Source organism: Dasypus novemcinctus, chromosome 9 (assembly GCF_030445035.2).
Source record: "Dasypus novemcinctus isolate mDasNov1 chromosome 9, mDasNov1.1.hap2, whole genome shotgun sequence".
Classification (NCBI taxonomy): Eukaryota; Metazoa; Chordata; class Mammalia; order Cingulata; family Dasypodidae; genus Dasypus; species Dasypus novemcinctus.
The window spans coordinates 24,103,584-24,124,284 of NC_080681.1; the positions used below are offsets into that span (position 1 = coordinate 24,103,584).

A 20,701-nucleotide genomic window follows, 5' to 3' on the forward strand; every position below is an offset into this window, starting at 1 on the left:
AAATCTACACTTAAACCTTGGCTCTGCCATTTAAACTCTTGAGTCCTTATTTGCTCATCTATAAAAAGGGGGTCTTAAATCTCTTTTACAGGGTTGTTGAAAGCATTAGGGCAATTATATGTTATGATGCCCTCACAATGCCTGCCACATAATAGGTGAACAAAATATATTAGTTCCTTTTCTGTGTGAACTAATTTCCCTCATTTTGCATTTTCATGCATTAACTTATTTCTTTAAAGGATAAAGATAAAATTTGTAATTGACTTTGACCCATCTTTTTCACAGCATGTTAAATTTTCATTTTTGAAAAGAATGTGTAGTTTTCCACAAAGCTGTTTTGAATATTCCAGCCCCTCTTAAGAGTTGTGCTAGGGCCTAAAAGAGTATAAAACTCTACAGGACAAAAGTCCTTCTATTAAAATGCACCTGCAATTTACTGGAAGTTGTCATTGTCATGATCACTACTATTTGGGAGCATTAACCATCAAATTTCTAGTATATTGAGTACTGAGTATGAAGTTTTCAGTCACAAATCTGAGTATTTCAGAAAACAATTTTATGTCTCTGTAATGATTTAGCTTCTATCTCAAAATGCCCATTCTGCCCAGTAACAGACAAAATAAATTTGTCGAGTCTGGGTAAACTCAGTCAAGCTGGGGTCTTCTCTCCTCTTCCTTTCCTCTGACATGGGGTTTAGTTTCTGGGGGCTGGTGATGAGATGACTGGAAGTGGTGACGGTAGGGGTATCTGGGCCGTGACGGTCTTCTCTTCTTCATGTTGGCTTCTAAGGTGATGCACTAGCCCACAGCCGCATGCTCGTGCCTCCGTGCCGACATCCACCAAGGTGTCGATGCTCCACCTGCACTGTAGTGGCATGGTCCCTGCTGTTTTCTCCTCGGTATGGAGTCCTCTCCTTGTGACCATGAGTTCCCCACAGACTTCCTGATTGGTTTCTCCACTCCTTTCTAGGTAGGGCATAGGAAAGTTAATTCCTTTCTCACACTGCTGGTCAGGCCTCCGGAAAGTCAGTCGACAGGCTCAGGCTCTACTACCCTCACCCACTTGCACAAACACCTCTTACCGCTGACCTTGCTGGGAATTCCTGCAGTCACTGTTGCCTTCAAAAATGCCCCATTATCATGCTATTTAAAGTGTGGGCCACGGACCAGCAGCACTACCTGGGAGCTTGTTAGAAAATCAGAATCTTGGGGCCACAGAGAAATCTACTCAATTTGCCTTTTTGCAAATCTCCAGATGATTCAGACGCACATTAAAATTTGAGAAGCGCTTACCCTAAAGAATTGAAAACAGGGGCTTGGACACATGGTTGTACACCAATTTTCACATCAGCACTGTTCACAAGAGCCAAAAGACAAAAGCAAACCAGGTGTCTCTCAGACAATGAATAGATAAAGAAAATGTGGAGTATTCATACAATGGATTACTCCTCACCTATAAAAAGGAGAGAAGTACTGATACATGCTGCAACATGGATGAAACTTGACATTATATTGAGTGAAATGAGCCAGACACAAAAAGACAACTATTTTGTGTGATCCTGTTTATATGAAATGCCTGGAAGAAACAAATTCATAGCAATAGAAGTGGATGACAAGTTACCAGGGGCTGAGGAATGAGGGGGAGGAATGAGAAGTTCTTGCTTAATGAATAGAGTTTCTGTTTGGGGTAATGAAAAAGTTTCAATATTAGATGGTGGTGACAGTAGCTCAATATTATGATTATAATTATATCACTGAATTATACAAAGGAAAGTGGTTAAAATGGGAAATTTTGTGTTATAGACATATTACCACAATAAAATATTTAAAAAAAAAACACAAAAACCCTAGCACTTAGTTTGTAGAAATAAACATATGTACAATCACTTCAGAAAGAAATATTTTGAGACGCACTGATAGGAGAGCAGGAGCAGGGTTTTAATTTATCCTCAGACTCCTGACCTATCGAGGTGTTACAGTGCTCCCTCATCCCTAAGGAGCTAATTGTGACAGGACAAGTGAGTGGAAGTAGGGCCAGGGTCCTAATAGAGATCTTCATCAATGTCTTAATCTTATTTTCTATCCCCCCTCCAACCCTTTTGTTTCTTTAGCCTAGGCAAAGGTGCAAACTATCTCCTTCTGGGTGAAGGAAACTGGCCCAGCAAATATGTGATTAAATCATTTATCATATAACTGAGGCTTTTTAACCTGAAAGCCAAAAATTTTATATCTTCATTTTCTGGTTCTGCTGCAACTGCCCCCCACCCCCCTTTCCTTGCTCCTCACCCTTCTGCTTGGAGCAATGGAAGAACCCAATCTGGGATAGGGGAGGTTTGGGGTGAAGGTAAACATTAGTTAATATTCACAACATCATGCAATAACATAGGGATTTTATTTAGGGTTTAAATTTTTTTCAGTTCCAAATAGATTTTGATTTTCTAAAAACTCAAAGCACAATTCATTTGCTCATAGTGTAAGACCTTCTATGAGTGTTTATTTTCTCAAAATAAACTTTACTGTAGTTTTTTGGGGTGAATATTGATGAAAAGATATATGCCTCTTCTGTCTTCAATAATCTGGTTTGGTGTAATATTTGATATGCCAGTGACTATGTTATTTACTCCCTTAAGAGTGAGTTATATGCTCCCAGAGTTCCAGTATGCACTTCTATAATAGCATTTAACACCATTTAACAAGGGCTGTTTGCTGTCCATAGCCCTTACCAGACTGCAAACCACTGAGGACAGGTTTGGTGTCTATTTCATTGTTTCATCCCCAGTGCTTAGCCCAGTGCCTGGCTCTTAGGAAAAGTACAAAAAAAAACTCTGGATGAATGCATAAACAAATTCATTGGTATTATTCAAACCTCTTCCCCACCTACCTTTTATCCATGAGAAGAAGAGAATAAGTATAAAAAGTGTCATACAGGCCTTTTAGTCCAATCACTGACTCGAAATAAGTATCCTAAATATAGAATCTCATCAGAGAATCAAGCTTTTGCTAAAATATTTCCAGAGAAGGGAATATACTTAGCTTTTTCCATTTATGGGTAGTTTGCATTTTTAGAAAGCACTTTTTAAGTTGAATCAAAATCTGCCTCTTTGATTCAATCTGCCCTTTGGAGTTTTGTAGATTTCCACTTCTATAGGATAGCTCTCCAAATTTGTTTAAAAAAAGACACTAAATCAAAATAACTTGAATTATGGTAAGCACAGTTAGATGTGCACAGAAATCACCATCAGCCTGAATGTCTATTTTTCACCCAATGACATGTACAGGTATTGCTTTTGGACTCAGGGCATTTATAGAGCTGTCAGAAATGGAAAGAGGTAGGAATACTGGTGGGGTCAGCTGTTACATGTAAGGAAGGAAAATTGCCTTGACTTTTAGCCTCATCTTCAAGGTGAGAAAAACATTGCTTAGGTATTTTATGATCTACGTCGTATAACAAGCAATGAACCTTCATTTCTGGTTGTGACGTTTTATATTAATAAGTGCTCAGCCTAATTTCTCTACGTGCCTTTGCTCTGTTCCCACATTTCCTACATCTAATTGTCATTGCCACTCCAAATTCTACATTTATAAGGTCAAAATCACCTTCTGTTCTCAACCAACTATACCAACTACTCCATTGGTGGTACCATTATACTCCCAGGCATTATAAAATATGAGATCCACTTAGCCCGCTCATTTCCCCATATTCTGCCAGCTACACAGTCATATGCATTCCTCCTCTCAAGTATTTATCAAATTTTATACTGACAGGAGGCCCTCATTACTGCGTCCTTCAATTTTCTGCTTCCCTTTCTCACTCCTGCTTCCATCCCATTTTAATCCAAAGGGCATATACAGCCACACAGCTTTTCCTTAAATTCCCTCTGTCCTCAGTCTATCACCTAATTTAAAACCCGCAATGTATTTCTGTCCTACTGCATCAGAACCTAAACTCCCTGCCTCCATCTCAAGGTCCTCCCGCTACCCTCCCAACTCCCATTCCAAACTGTCCAACCTTATTTTAGCTATTGTACCTCCCCATCCAACCCCTTCAAAACCTCACATTTACTCTAGTGAACAGGAGGCAGGAGAGAATAGGGACCTAAGGAGGAAGGGGACAGAAAACCTAATAAGCCTGGTTAGAGAAACTGAGGCACTGACCTGCTGGCTAGAAGCACACACACCAAGGGTTATCAGAAGGCAACCAACAGAGGGAAGGGGTGAGAGGGGCACCACCTCCACCCACCCACCTAGTTTTCAGGTTACCCCATGCCTCATGCCTCATGCCTCATGCCTCATGCCTCATGGACAGTTAACCAGGGTCTAATCACCACCCATGAACACACTCTTCAGAGGTCATGGGCAGCAGCCAGGAACCAATTGCAACCAGACAGAATTCCCCACACCCACCCCTAGGCATGCCACACCCTTGAGTCCCCGTACCCTAAGCCCTTGCTGATCAGTGCAGCACCTGGAGACGTGTACCCCATAGAACAGGGGACCTCAGGGTAGAACTTTGCATTTTCTCCCTTGAAAATGCCCACCTTCATCTCTAAGGTATATTTCTGTTCTCTTGCCTTACCCCCCAGTAAATTCTTTGCTTGATTAATTGATTTGGGGCTCATCCTTGAATTCTTTCTCACTATGAAGCCAAGAGCCTAGACACCTGGACACCATCTCCCATTACAAGCACACTCCTTCCTCACAACCTACGCAAGCCCCCTACCTCAACCATGCTACCTTTGCATTTGCATCGGTCTGCACGCTCTGCTGGGCCAGCACCAAAGCCCACCTCAAGTCCTATTTTTCTCACAAATTTTGTCCTAATTATTCTAGGCATTCTCCATCTCCTTTTTCTTTCTTTTAACAATTTTATTGTGAATTATAAAGAAAAGTCAAGAAAACTATGTACAGTTTGACAAATGGTTGTAAAGAGAACACCCATGTAACCACCACTCAGATACGAAATATTAATAGAAAATTACTGAAACCCTGGGAGCCCCATCCCCTGTCCCACCCCCATGTAGCCTTCCCCAATCAATTTTTCAGTAGTATTAGTCTGTACCTCATAATTTCGCACTTACAGTAATTAAGTACCATCTTGCCTTGCCTTGTGGCTTTAAGTGTATTGATTTTATTCCTCCTACTCAGCTACAGCCTCTTGAAGGGCAGGGACTACACAAATTATTCTTTAGAATGCCCACAGGGTCTCCAACAGTGCTAAGCAAATGCTAGATATTCAGTAGATACTTGCTCATTGATTATAGACTAGGAAAAAGCTAAACCGAGGACAAACAATATGTATGTTTCTGTCCAATAGCTAATATTGTTCTATCTTTGAAAGTCGTGTTGGTCTTTAGAAAATGGCACAGTTAATACTTTCTTAGGTTCTTTACCACGTACTGTGTTCCTTGGTCTCAGTTTTCTAAACTGAAAACATATTGAGCTTCCTTTTTCTGTTATTTTTTTTTTTTAATTTGAAATAAAGTTCTTTTAAAAATTCTTTTGTTTTTATATGTTCTATTTATATGACATTCATCTTTCTTGGAAATTGTTCAGGGAATTTCCAGTTTTGCAAAGCAGAATACAGAAGAAAATTGTGCTAATGAATAAAAAGTCCATGGCAACAAGATGAAAATACCTGAGATTTTCTCCCCTATTTCAGTAAATCACAAAGCAGCTTTCTCTCCTCCACTAAAAATTCTCTCTTTAAAAAAACAGCTTGGCATAAAATACAAATGTCTTCAGGATTAAACACATGAACAATTGTTAGTAATATTCCTTATCTTTGAAGGTTTATCAGATGGAACTTCTAGCAAAAATTCCATGCCAGGAACAGAAAGGAAAAAAATATACTAAATGAATAAGGAAATAGTAAGCATAGGAAAGTCACACAAAAAACCCCGAACCTCTGAAGGAACTCTTTGTAAATCATTTGACTCAAAGAAAAGAGGCAACATTAAATTGCATTTTAAAAAGTATGAAGTAGGCCAATGATGATGCATGGAAAATAGAATCAAGATTATAATAACGTCATAATAACGCTAACATTTGGTCAGACCAATGAACCTTTGGGTTGTTGGGCTAAATAAGCATTCCTTGTGGAGGGGAATCTTCTGAGATTTAGTAGCAGAAGGAAGAAAATCCACACTTTTGACTAATACTAGTGCTTCCACAACAGGGACAAAATTCATTGCACTGAAAAATTATTTCAGGCTTGGGTTAATTGTCTTAGAGACGACCAGGAAGAAAGTACTGAAATTATTTTATTTACAACTACTTAGTTCATGAATAGATCAGGATAGCAAGCTACCAAAATAGTGCTTAAGCATCATAATACTCAATTGAGCAATGAAACTTAATTGACAGACTTTGATCATGAAAAATAGGGCAGAAACTATTCAAAAGGCTTAGATTTTTATTCGTTCAAATAACAAATATTTGTTGAGCTCTGACCATATTCCAGGCCCTGCTATAGTCACTTAGGATACATCACTGAACAAAACAGACATTTCCTGCTTTCATGGAGTGTATAGTTTAGTGAGGGTATTCTGATAGGAACTGATAAAGTGTGATATGCCATTTTAAAAATATATTTCAAAAATAAATATTTTATTTGGTTTTGAAACCATAAGCAGATTATAAAGACTATAATTTAACACAAACCTCAGCATAGTGGCTAACTCTAGGTCAGGAAGAGATGGGGAAATGGGGTCAGGAAGGAACTATCACACAACTTCAATACTACTTGGTGATATTCGAGTTCTGAGGCTGGGAAACGGATGAACAGGTATTTGTTTTTTAATTTTGCTTTAGAACAAATACAAGTTACATAGTTTATTTTATACATATGAAATATTACACAATGAAGTTTTGGGTTTTTAAATGAAAGGGTAAGGGGAAAAAAAGCAACAGGGCAAGGCATGGGGCAAAAGAGCCCATGTCATTTAAAATGGCTGACAAAGACGTTTATTGTTTCTATATATTGCTGTTTTAGTTCATATAAGGTAAAATTATATTACTTTTATTATTGGCTTAATCGTTTACTCAATTTAGAAAAGCAAGACAGAGGGTTGTATACAGAGAGTTTTTGTTGAGACAAGTTCTCAGGGATATAGCTACAAGGAAATGAGGAAGTAGGACTGGGTAGGAGAAACAAACCAGCAGTGCAGTTACAACTGAGACTCCATCGTACGAGGAGCTTTGGAAGAAGGAGGGCCCTTCAGAGTCGTAGTGAATTAAGGCAAGGAGGAAGTCCTTGGCTGTGGGACACCCTCTGACAGGACACATAACCCTGGACAAGACAGTTGCTGTCAGGGATGCAGTTGTCAACCTTCAACAGCTGATAGTCTCAGCTGCTAGAGGATGGGTGGAGGCACTGATCTGGGACCACCACCTACTACGGAGTACTAGGAGTTAGAGTGTCATGGAAGTTAAAACAAACTTGAGTTAAAATATGAGCTCTGTTTGCCCTTGAGGATTTTAATTGAAATCCATTAAAATTTTTTTCTTATCTATACAAAATGGTTATAATAACACTTATCAGACAAGGTTATTAAAAGGACTATATAAATTCTGAAATACATAAAGAAACTTGTATAATGCCTTATTCAGAATAAGTTCAATAACTGTTAGCTATAATTATTATGTTAATATCTTGCATTCCTTCTGAAACAAGATTGGGTGAAAACAAATAAATGCTTGGATGTCTCTGATATCACATATTAGTTCAGGATAAAAATTTATTTGAATGGTTTTCAGTACCTATTGAATAGAGTTCCTTGGAAATGCTCTGAATTGTAGTCACAGTTCTCAGGTATCTGAGATGATTTATAGATTTGATATCAAGTTCCAACTTAGAGCAATTTATAGTAGCTGATACAGTGTTTTGAAGCTTCTGGTTAGGATATTGCTGGATTTGAAAAAACTTTGCTCCTCTGGTAACAATGAGAAAAAATCCAAGCCAAATACAGATTTTCTACAGGCCGAGACAATAGACAGCACAAGGAAGACTTTAGGAACTAAATTCCAGACATAAATGGACCATTCATATTTTATGAGGGAGCTGTGGCTATTTACATACCGAGGTGGAGGGCAGGGAGTACCTGGTAAGCATACAGCTGAGTACAGGAAATGGTCTGTCATGGATGGAGAGACTTAGCATGGATAAGGAGAAATAAGCTGTCTTAGCCTTATATGACAGTATATACTGTTGAGATCAAATGGTACTGGAAGAGCCCCAAATACTAAACAAATTGCTAGACCTGAATAATTTTCTGACCCCACTCTGAATTTTTGCTGAAAAGCAGTGGGATGGGGTATGAGGGAGTGGGAGTGTAGTCCTTTGCTCTTTTTTGGCAATTGGATTCTAGTACCTGTTCAAATCCAGTCCAAAAAGTGAGCCAAACATACACTATTGTATGCTTTTTCTTTCTTTTAACATCGTATTGGAACTTCCAGCTCAATCACTAACAAGATAAAAAAGGCAGAAATGTAGAAGGATGTGACTTTGGATTAATCACAAGTGAACTCAATATAATTAAAACTGACCCAGTTTCTTTAGTTCAACACGACTCAGGAAGGAATCTGAACAATCACCTCTTCACCCTATTGTCCAAACAAAGAGAAAAACAAATACCTCCTGGGAAATAAAACAATATTATACTTCAATATCACTGCTCATATATATGTGTGTGTGTGTGTGTGTGTGTGTATATGTGTGCATATATATTTATTTATTTATTTATGATGTCTGGAATGCAAAAAAAATTACAAGATATGTGAAAAAGCAGAAAACATGGTCCATGATCATAAGGAAACATAATCAATACAAGCAGATCCACAAATGAACCAGTTATTAGAATTGACACAAAGGAAATAATATAAATAAATTACAGGAAAAGATAGATACCAGAGGTGAAGAGATGGTCTATTTCAGAAGAGAATTTAAAACTCTAAAATAATCACAAATATTTATGGAACTTCTAAATCTGAAAAGCATAATAGACATAAAAATTACATTGGCTGTACTTAACAGCAGATTGGTCCCTTTTGCTGCAAATTAATGAACTTAAAAACAAGTCAGTAGGAATTATGTAAACTGAGGCAGAGAGATAATTATTTATAAGAATTAACACAGTGCCAGTAGAATGTACAAAATATTGAGTGGTCTAACATACATATAGTTGGAATTCCAAAAGAAAAGGAGAGAGAGAGAAAAGGACACAAACTATATTTGAAGAAAAAAATGGCCTGAAAATTTCCAAATCTGATGAACTTGTTCATTGTGGGTGGTTGGCATATCAGGGTTTGTTACATGCGACTTTTTTTTCCCCCCAATATTAAAAATGATCCATGTTTAAGAGGGAAAAACAGCTTTGGAGTTAAACTGCTTAAATCTTTGCACAACATATTACGGTATGACTGGGCAATTCCTTTGGCTCTCTAAGCTTTACTCTCCTCCTCTGTAAACTGTGTTTAATAACATACTCACCTCACTGAGAATGTTACAAAATAATAGTTCTTAGCACAGTTCCTGGTGTCTAGTAAGCATTCAATAAATGTTGTTTCTCTTCCTCCTCATTCTTCTTCTCTTCCTTTATTTTCTCACTCTCTTCCTTCATTTCATCATCTAGGGAATCTGCAACACAGGGAACATGCATATGCTTAAAGGCCAAATTCATATGAGGTAGAGAAACTAGGTAGTAAACTACTTCCAGGCAATTCTAGAGAAAAAGTTCCTTCAAATAAGTGTGGTACTACATATGCATCATCATCCAGAGGAGATAAACCAGCAAACAGATGGAAGAGACTCTGGAATAATCAGGATCTGGCTTTACCGGAGGACATCACCTTTGACTGAAAATACCACAAAGCCTGGAAAATGATACAGGGTATCTCACCACTCTGTGATTAAGTTTTTGTGCTGGGAAGAAAGCAGAACTATTCAAACAACCCATCAATGGCATTATGTCTTCCAACTTCCTTCCTAACCAAGTTTAGCATTTGGTTTGCCTTTTTGGCAGAGAAGTATACTAGAATGATGTCTTTTGGGGTCAGTTTAAAGAACTCCGTGTCCCCTTCTTGATGGCAAGCAATCCTTTATGCATATTTTTGGATTGTTTTTCTCTATTGTATTACTTGACATCGGTACGAATGGAAAAACAGGGTTCATTTTCTTCTTTGAAAATACCTTAAAAGATTTCCTACTATTTATTTCTGTTGGTTGTTAATTTTATTATTAGCAAGAGCTGAGTGTCTACTGAAAATCCAGCCATATTCATTATGTTCTCTCTTTTTTTAAGATAATTTCTTAAATGTTACGTGAGAGCAGTTCCAGGTTTTATCCTTGTTTATACCTCTTTCAGCTTAGTGTTAATTTCAATCTTAAATTGTGATCCTTATTTTAGTTTATACATTCAAACATTTTAATATATTTATTGAACAAATTTTTACTTGCCAGGCATTATTCTTGGTGCTGGAGATACACTAGTGAATACAACAAAAACATGATCAAGACCTTGCCTCAGATGAACTTACATCCTAGGGACAGTAATAAATAAGACAATAATAAAATAATACCGCACAATATAAATACCAGCTATGCTAAGAAGATAGGTATGGGATGGTAAAAGAATGAATAGCAAGGGAATCTGACATATCCTGGTGTGGTCAGGGATGGCTGAAGAACTGCCATTTGAGCAGTGAGCAGAAGGATACTTAGGAGAGAGCTAGTGGGAAACATTTCGGATGATGAACTTAGGTTAAGTCACAGAGGGAGGAAAGAAGTTGGCATATTTGAAGAATTCAAGGACGGCCAGTGAATGTGAAGTGCAGAGAGCAATGGGAGTATAGACTAAGATGAAGCTGGCACTGTAAAGATGGGAGTCAGATCACGCAAGGCAAGCACAGCCAGGAGAAACACAAAACCGTTCCAAGGTTTTGAACAGGAGAAGAACATACTCGGCTCTGTTCTGTGCCAGGTAATGGGGAACAGAGGCAAATAAGACAGTCCCTGCCATTCAGAAACTCACAGTCTAAGAGGTGGAAAAGGTGAGGAAATGATTACAATACAGTGAATTACTTGGTTTCCCCAGGAAGCCTTCCCTCATTAACCCTACTTCCTCATTTCCCTACTTCTGCCCCTGAATTAGTTCTTTTCCTCTCCTGAGTAATTGTCAAAACACCCTGTGTTTATTTTTATCACGGTAGCTACCACACTTGCCTCTTTTTATATCCAGTCCCTTCATTATGATTCTTTTAAAAAAAATTTTTTTTGTAGTAGATTTTTTTATTGTTTAAAAGATACATAGATCATACAAAATGTTACCTTAAAAAATACAAGAGGATCCTATATTCTCCCCACCCCACCCCCACTCCCCCCACATTTTTGTGGCACGTTGCTTGCATTTGATGATTACATTTGGGAGCAGTGCTACACAGCATGGATTATAGTTTTGAAGGCATGCTCAAGCCTAATGCAATAACTGTCACTTAGTAAGCATCCAATAAATGTTTGTTGAATGAATAAATGAGTTAATTAATGTAAATCCCTTAGTCACATTTTTCCCTAAAGCAGACCCTGAGACTAAGATATAAATGTGCAGGAGTAGTTGTTTTTTTTTTTGTGTGTGTGTTTTTGTTTTTGTTTTTTAATTTGATTCTAGAGGTAGGGAATGGGAAGGACAGAAAGCCAACACCAGGATATGCTACTGAGTTGGCTACCTCTGTGGGTACCTGCTGCCTTGGTAGTGCTGTATCCTCTTGAGAAACCCTATGGAATACATTTTGGAGCCATTCCCCTGGAGGACGAAAGGATAAAGATCTATCAGTGGGTTCTTCTTACACATTGGTCAACGGAAGCCCCACAGGGGACTACTGTCCCCAGAACTGGCTACATAATCTGTGTGGCCCATGCAAAAGGAAAATGCCAAGCCCTTGTGCAAAAATGATTAGGAATTTCAAGACAGCAGCCCCAGAACATTAAACCCAAAATGGGGCCCTTCTAAATGCCAAGCTCTGTGGGACCACAGAGGTCACATGCCCTGGAAGCCAGCCCTGTCCCTCCCCCCCTACTGATGCGTGGGTACTGTGGCATTGTGATGTGTCAACTTGACTAGGTTGAAATACATTTCCCAGAATTCATGTCTCCCATTAGGTGGGCCACAAGAGAGATTTGGAGGGCAGACATGGTTTTTGTAGCAGCGTTTTCTTCCTCACACACTTGGTTTTTCACCTGCTGGCTTATCTTGTTGTGGTGAGGCAGCTAAGGGGCTTGGGACTGCCCCGCTTTCCCAGGACTCCTCCTTCAGGTTCTCCAACTCCTGGGCCAGGTGTGTGTTTAGCTACATGACGAAAGGCCCTCACATCTGTGGGATAGGCATACCACAAAGGTGCAAGGCAGCAAAAACGGACGGACACAGGTTTCAGTCTATCTTTGAAGACTCCAGTTTGTTCTGGCTCTCCCCCACTTCAATCCATCTTCTCTTGCTAACTGCCTGCCCTGTGGACCTGAAGCTCCAGCATCAGACATGAGGACAACAACCTTCCAGAGTCAGCCCAACGGCATCCACAGGGGTATATGGTCAAATCCCCAGTAACGAATGGAAATATGCATAAAGGCTACCCACTGGCTCTGCTTCTCTGACTGAATACTGACTGATATAAATACTGAGCAGGTTTCCATAAACATCCCATCCCTGAAGGCAGCAGAGAAGCTCCAGGCAGGTCAGGAAGTGAGAGGTGCACAGGTGAGAGTGTCAATTTGCTCCTGTGCAAAACTGGTTGAAGCAGATGTGGGACAAGTAGTGGCAGCAGTAGCTGGAATTAGAGGTGAGGCCAAAATGCTGTGCAAAGCAGTGCAGGAGGTGCCTGAGAGAGCATTAGATAATAAAAATACGTGTAGGATGTTAGGGAAATGTCCACTTCAATTCGGGGGATGATATTAAGGGAAGGATACACATTTCTCTCTCCCTGCAGAACAGTGTCCTCAAGTAAATGTTAATTTGTTAACAGTAATTGTAACATTCCCATTATATTATTAAAGCTCATTACTTGCCTTAGTTTCAGGTTTCCATTGAACATCCATATTCGGTAAGGAGGTTGATGCTTCTGTTGCTGTAACAGGTACAGCTTGTCGACATGAAGTGGGAATGAATTTAAATGTTCTTGGAATGGTAGTGTAAAACAGCACATCCACAAAATCAACAGCATGGGCCTTTGAAGTTTCTAAACTAGGATGATAGCTTTTTTATTTTGGACAGTTTATCAGCATAAATGCAGGTTTTAACACCATTTTATAACCCTTACCTTCTTTCCTTTCTTAACTAGTCTTCAGCAAAATTAGGAGATTTTTACAGCTGTAACAAAATGATACAGAAAAACTAGATGTGTTTTGTACATAGTATGCATGCAATGTTTGCAAAATTCTTGCTTATGTTTTGCCTGAATGTAGATATTTATCGCATGAATCAATGCTAAATTTATACTAATAAATAGAAACTACATAATAAGATCTGCCATTAACTAGCTTTGTGTCTTTGGGTAAATAAACATAAACTTCTTGGATTTATAAACTCACTGGGCTTAACCTTTTTTTAATATAATAAGATGTTTTGGTCAGATCAATTTTCTTCTCATTTAAAAATTCTATTCTATTGTGTTGTTTTGCAATAAAACTTCCAATCAGCAAAGCCCAGGAATCATTAGAAGAAGTATCCTTACATAAATTATTATTATTACTGAGTTTGATATCATCAGCTTGATTGAATGTTAGTGTGTGAATTCTCTTATGGAAAAAGTAACACCCAAATTCTTATTAGCTAGGACATATTATCTTTAAATTTTATCATTTAAAAGCAGCAGGAAAATTCCCTTTGGTGTTGTCTAAAGGAAATAGCAAGACATTAGCTTAGTGAAAATTTGGCAGGCACACACCCTTCCCCTCCCCTTGATGTGTACCTTGAAAGAAAGATCAAAACCTTTTTAAAATCCTTGTAGTATCAAAAGCACCCGTTTTCTTTGGAAGTTCCCATGATTCAAGAAATTCAAATAGTCTAAAGATTCAGGTTTGATGAAAGCTGAAAGAAAATTCATTCACAGTTATGTTTATTAATATTTTAAAAGAACAAAGTTTAAAATCTTAATGGATACTGAATACCATTGATTGTACACTTTGGATGGATTTATGCTTTACTAATATTATATCAATAAAATGCATTTTTTTAAAAAGTAGGAATTTTTCTGTATATAATACATAAAGCTTTGCTTATAATCCTAAAATAGATTATTCTGTATGATTACATTTGCATTTTTACAACATAGTACAAATTCATTTAATGAACATTGAAAGCAAAGGTTGAAGCTACAGATTTTGATAAAACTGGCTTGTGTAAAATGTAGGTACTATTAGCAAGTATAATTATTTTAAAAAATCATTGAGAATCTCATCTTTTATATGAACGGTTTACAAATCAGTGCTTAAAAAAATAAAAATATTTGTCATTAAAAAAAATATATTAATGGATATCTTGGACCAGATGTGAAACATTCTGAAACCATCTTTTTTGACCTGATTCCTATCAAAAATAAAAATAAATCCAACCCACTGTCCTGAAAGAGCAACAGATCTCTTCATAAAAATGAAAGCTCATTAAACTCTGACAATAACGAAGGTGAAGAAGAGGAAAAGAACCTTCTAAATCTTAGAAAAAAGGAAAAAGGGATTTGCCATGCAAGTTGTTTGTGGCTACCATCAGCACCAGCAGTGCCACTATTTATTGAACTTCTATTTCCTAATGCTCTACTGAGTACTTTACAAGCATACACAAGTGACTATCTCAGCTTGAGGCTAAGCACAACCACTTGAGAAGTTCAGGAATATCTGAAATTTGGGCAGATCTATTTTCATGTAGGTACAGAGGATCCTCTGGAAAAGAATTCATTCTAAGGGAGGAATGAAACAGACGCTATGGGTCTGTCTCCAGTATCTTAGTCTTAAACACCAAAAGAGAAGAGAGATTACAGGTTTACCCATTCCTCAACGATAGGGTCACTTAGACTTATCCCCTGCCCAATTCCATGGACTCTGCATGAGGGAGAGAGAGGGAACAAGGGTGAGCTCTAAAAGACCATTTCCACTGAAACCCAATAACACTTTAGGGGCACAACAACACTACTGTGACTGTCCTCTAATGCAGCATAACACAAAAGGGGTAGAGAGGCATGCCTCCTCTTGATCACAATCCAACCGATAGCCTTGGCACATTGTGGAGATGGTGGAAATGGAAGTGCCTACCCAGTGGCTATAGCCCCCTAATGGGAGGCAACAGATTGTTTTAGTTTCCTGGACTGCTCAAACAAACACCATGAAATAGGTCAGGTTAAACAATGGAAATTTATTTGCTCACAGTTTGAGACTGGGAAAAAGTCCAAATCAAGGTGGCATCAAGGTGATGCTTTCTTGCTTAAGACCATTGTGCTCTTGTGCTGGCTGTTAGCAATCCTTGACCCTTAGCTTGTCACATGGCAGTGTCTCCTGGTCTCTCCCTTCTGTTTCAGGTTCTGTTGATGATTAGCTTCTCTCTTTCTATGGCTTTCTCTCTCTTTATCTGAATTTCATTCTGCTTATAGGACTCCAGTAAGAAGATTAAGTCCCATCCTGATTGAGGTGGGTCACACCTTAACTGAAGTAACCTCATCAAAAGACCCTGCTTGCATTGGGTTCACACCCACAGGAATGGATTGAATTTAAGAACATGTTTTTTTCTGGGGTATATACAGCTTCAAACTACCACATAGATAGTTCATAAGTTGCAGTGGATCTGCCGAGAGTTCATGTTAACTTCTAGAAATTCATTATTCCATCTAGGAGGTCTTTATGCAAGGGGATGACTATATTCATGAGTAGAGAATAGGCAGTCATAACAAACATGTCATTTTCACCTACAACCCAATGGTCAAAAGTGTCCTATGGCTCTGCCTAATTGCAAGTGGGCTAGGAATGTGGAGGTCTAAGTGCATTTTTTTGTAAACATTACTGTCTTTTTTACAATAGGGGGTGGATATTGTAAGAAATACACAGGTAGGGCAAAATTTACTCTTTTTTTTTTTTTTTAGATTTGAAAACGGATGTTCTTACATGGGTTACAGTCTTGATTGTTGATTGTACAAGTTGCTCAGGTCATGATCATAAACTAATGAAAGTACTGGGAAACAGATTTTGCAAACTCTTTGAAATAACAGAGGAACCTGTTCTTTTTATGAAGAAAAATATGCAGAGTAATGAAGTTTTAAGACAATGAATATACCTGAACTCTGCATAAACTCAGAGGTAGAGTTAGGCCAAAGTTATTTTGGAAACTTAGCTGTGGCATGTTAAACAAGTGGTATTACCTAGTCTCTGTGGTAAACCATTAATAGCTACCACCAGTTGCATCAAATTATAGCCACACAATTTTAAATGAGGAGAAATATTTACTCTAAATGTAGCAAATGCTGTAGTGTGGTTACCAAGGTTCTCCCAGTACCATTCAAAGCAGAAACATCCCTTTCCCAGTCACTGGTGGCCTAAGAACTGATGGGTCTCAGCAATATCTCTCTCTGGGGGTGTCCTCCTCTGAAAAGAGATTTTGCTCCAAGATATGTCTCCTTCCCAGGGGTGGGCCATATTTAATGATTAGTCCAAGAGGGTTATGAAGACTTGTCATCTTCGTCCCAGTTCAGAACAACTTCAAAGTTTCATCTTCTCTGTAGGATAACTGAATTAATTCTAACCTCTCTGGGGAAGGCAAAATAATGACTTACCAAAGATGTCCACTTTCTAATTCCCTGAACTACTAAATATTTTGTGTCAAATGGTGTTCTAGTTTCCTAGGCTGCTCAAGCAAATACAATGAAATGAGCTGGTTTGAAAAGGGGGAATTTATTCACTCATGGTTTGAAGCTAGGGAAAAGTCCAAATCAAGGCATCATTAAGGTGATGCTTTCTTCTTGAAGACTGGTGCATTTTGGGGCTGGTTGATGATGATCTTTAGTTCTTAGCTCATCACATGGCAAGAAACATGGCAGCTTCTCCTGGCCTCTCTGTTGTCTTCAGGGGTCTATTGATTTCATCTTCTCACTTCCTATAGTTTTCTTTCTATCTGTCTAAATTCCATTTTACTTATAATGAACTCCAGGAATAGGATTATGCCCCATCTTGATTGAAGTGGACTACACCTCAGCTGAAGTAGCTTCATAAAAAGGTCCTATTTACAATGGTTTTACACCCACAGAAATGGATTAAATTTAAGAACATGTTTTTCTGTTCATACAGCTTCAAGCCACCATATATGGCAAAGGAGATTTAAAGTTGCCAATGACTCAGCATGTAAATGCATTGCCCTCCCCCCAGCATGGGACATGACTCCGAGGGATGAGCCTCCCTGGTGCCAAGGAATTACTACCAAGTAACAGCTGATGAGGTAACTAGAAAATGACCTTGAATAAAAGGGTCAACTCGGACCAGCAGAATATCTCAGTCTACATATAATACCAGGAGTTTAAAATGCTTTTTGACCTGAAGAAAAGGGGGAAATGGAAAGGACAAATGAGTTTATATGGCTAAGAGTCTCCAAAAAGGTCCGGGAGGTTATCAGAGGGGTTGCCCTTATGCACACCTCAGCAGAGTCCCAGAGACAGGTAAAGTAGATACAACCCCAGGTATTAGTTCTTCTGAGGGCTACAGAGACCCACAGGTTCTATGGTCATGGCAGATGGAGTTCAGTGCCATGTCAATTGGCCCTTCTTTGAAGTTTGTGTTTCTGTGTGATGGAGCTGGACTCAGATGTGATCTTTTTTCAGAAACCTCTCCTGTTACTTTTACCAGAACTGTAGTTAGTGCTGGGTTTAATATATACCCAGGGGATCTGAATCTCTGGACTGACCATACAATAGCCAGGCCCTGAGCCTCAACAGACTTCAGCTCCTACACTCTGGTTTATTGGACTTACCCCACTCAGTTAACATGGAGTTGAAGAAGGTCAACCACCACACCATGGAGCCAAGAGTGCCTACAACTGAAAGCAGGAGGATTGCATCCAGCATCCATGTGGAATCTAAGCCCCCTCTTGATATAGATGTGGAGTGGACATAACCATTCCAAGGCCCACAGGATGGAGGAATAGAATATGGATTAGAGTGGACTTACTGATATTCTATTCATGAATTATTATGATTAGTAATCGAAGGAAATGTGGCATTGGTGTGGAGAAAGTGGCCATGGTGGCTGCTGGGTGTGGGGAATGGGAGGAAGAGATGAGATGTGGAGGCGTTTTCAGGACTTGGAGTTGTCCTGGGTGATGCTGCAGCAACAGTTACCAGACATTGTATGTCCTCCCATGGCCCACTGGGTGGACTGTGGGAGAGTGTGGGCTATGATGTGGACAATTGACCACGAGGTGCAGCGGTGCTCAGAGATGTATTCACCAAATGCAGTGAATGTCTCATGATGATGGAGAGAGTGTTGCTATGGGGGGGGGGGGGGAGTGGGGTAAGGGGGGTGGGGGTATATGGGGACCTCATATTTTTTTAATGTAATATTAAAAAAATAAAGACAAAAATATATATAATTTAAAAAAATAATAACGTTGCCAATGGAATTAGGATTGCTCATCAGCTGACTTCAAGATAGGCATTTTATACTGAATTATCCAGGTGGGCCCAACGTAATCAAAAGTGTCTTCAAACATGGCAGAGGGAAGCAGAGGAAGTCATCATAGTGAGATGATGTGAGAAGGATTCAATTCATCACTGCTGAATTTGAAGTTTTCTTCCCACAGGATGTGATCTACGATGCTAACAAATATTTGACTCGTTCATCTTTTTCTACTTGAAATAAAGATCTCCTGCTCACCTACACACAAGTGGCATTGCTGGGTCTACCTTCTCAGCTCAAAGCACTAAATAGTGGGTGCAACTTTATTTGCAAATTTGCAGCCTGGACAGGCCACGTCAGACTATGAGGGATGTTGGTTGAGAATGGGACTAGACAGAAAGAAGCCGACACATATCGTGAGCCAGGTGGATGCGAGACCCAGATCAGCTCTGGTAGGCAGTGTCATAGGCCTTGGGAGCTTGGGGCCACCAGTCCAGGAGACTGGTAGGGAGAAGATTAAAGGACCAAAAATATGTGGAATGCTTCATGAATTTGCATGTCATCCTTACACAAGAGCCATGCTAATCTTCTCTGTATTATTCCAGTTTTTAGTATATATGTTACTGAAGTGAGCACCAAAATTTACTCTTAATTTGACTTCATTCATTCCCATATACTGAGGGAAAGGCCTACAAAAATAGCTATATGCATAATACTTTTATTTATTCTTCCCGACTGCCAGAGGGAATCAGATTCAGAGAAGTTAAATAAATTACCAGAAGTCTCACAGCTATTCATATCTCCTTGACTCCAAAGCTATGCTCTTTTCACTATTCTATGGTTGCCAAAAAGTTATATGCTTTAAAATAACTCAAAATGATCAGTTACCAGATCCAGACAATTCCTCCTCTATCATAGATTTATAATTCCTAAATTCCTTTGCTTTCCTGAAACTACCGTCTCAGGAAATAGGGTTCCAACCTCATTTAAATGGCCTGGTCCAAATGCCATTTTAACCTTAACCTGTCACAAGTGCTCCTGTGCTATGACACTCTCTATAACCTCACCAGAGTTGGAGAAAATTTAGCTTATGGTGTCTTGAATCTGTGGTCCATCCCTTTCATGTTAGGTGACAGTGAGGTGGGGCATGTTAATGTTTCAACCAATCATAAGTAGTCACAGGCAAGTGGATGTGGCTGAACTGATAGAGCATCCACCTACCATATGGAGGGTCCAGGGTTTGATCCCCAGGGCCTCGTGACCTGTGTGGTAAGCTGGCCCACATACAGTGCTGCCATGCGCAAGGAGTTCTGTGCCATGCAGAGGTGCCCCTGCATAAGGGTACCCCAAGCACAAGGTGTGCACCCTGCAAGAAGAGCAGTCCTGCGTGAAAAAACACAGCCTGCCCAGCAGTGGCGCCACACACACAGAGAGCTGACACAGCAAGACGACTCAACAAAAAAGAGACACAGATTCCCGGTGCCACCCAATAATGCAAGCGGATGCAGAAGAACACACAGTGAATGGACATGGAGGGCAGACAATGTGGGGCAGAGGAGAGAAATAATAAAATAAATCTTTAAAAAAAAAGTACTCAAAGCACTGGGTGCTTTGAGGATACTTATGGCAAGCTCTGCCTAACTGCCTGTAGCAGTTTGATATTATTGATGAATTCCAAAAAGAAATATTGAATTATGTTTGTAAGCTGGTCTTCTCCTGGGCACATTAGAGTGTATTAGATTCAGAGGTTTTTTTTACTTGATTACATAATGATTAAGGCTTTGATTGGGCCACGCCAGTAAGATGTTGAGTTCCTGCGCCCTTGGTGGGCAGGGACTCACAGAGAAACCACACTGCAGACAAGGAAGGTTGGAGTTTTGAGCTGGATCCTGGGAAGTAAGCACACAGAAGAGCAGAGCAGCTGAGCCTGGAAAGAAACAATCCCCGGGAAGAGAGGAACTCAGGAAGCTTAAACTCTTGGCAGATGTTGGCAGTCATCTGGCTCCAATATGTGGCAAAAGACTTTGGTGAGGGAAGTAACTTATCCTTTATGGCCTAGTAACTGTAAACTTCT

General features: G+C 39.3%; 1 non-coding gene across 1 annotated transcript; it reads right to left on the bottom strand.

Moving 5' to 3' along the window:
* Positions 1-19,155: 19,155 nt before the first annotated feature.
* LOC111758699 (U6 spliceosomal RNA) lies at positions 19,156-19,263 on the bottom strand. The gene has a single exon (XR_002792882.1). It is a non-coding gene; the product is annotated as a U6 spliceosomal RNA (small nuclear RNA).
* Between the last annotated feature and the right edge of the window lie 1,438 nt (positions 19,264-20,701).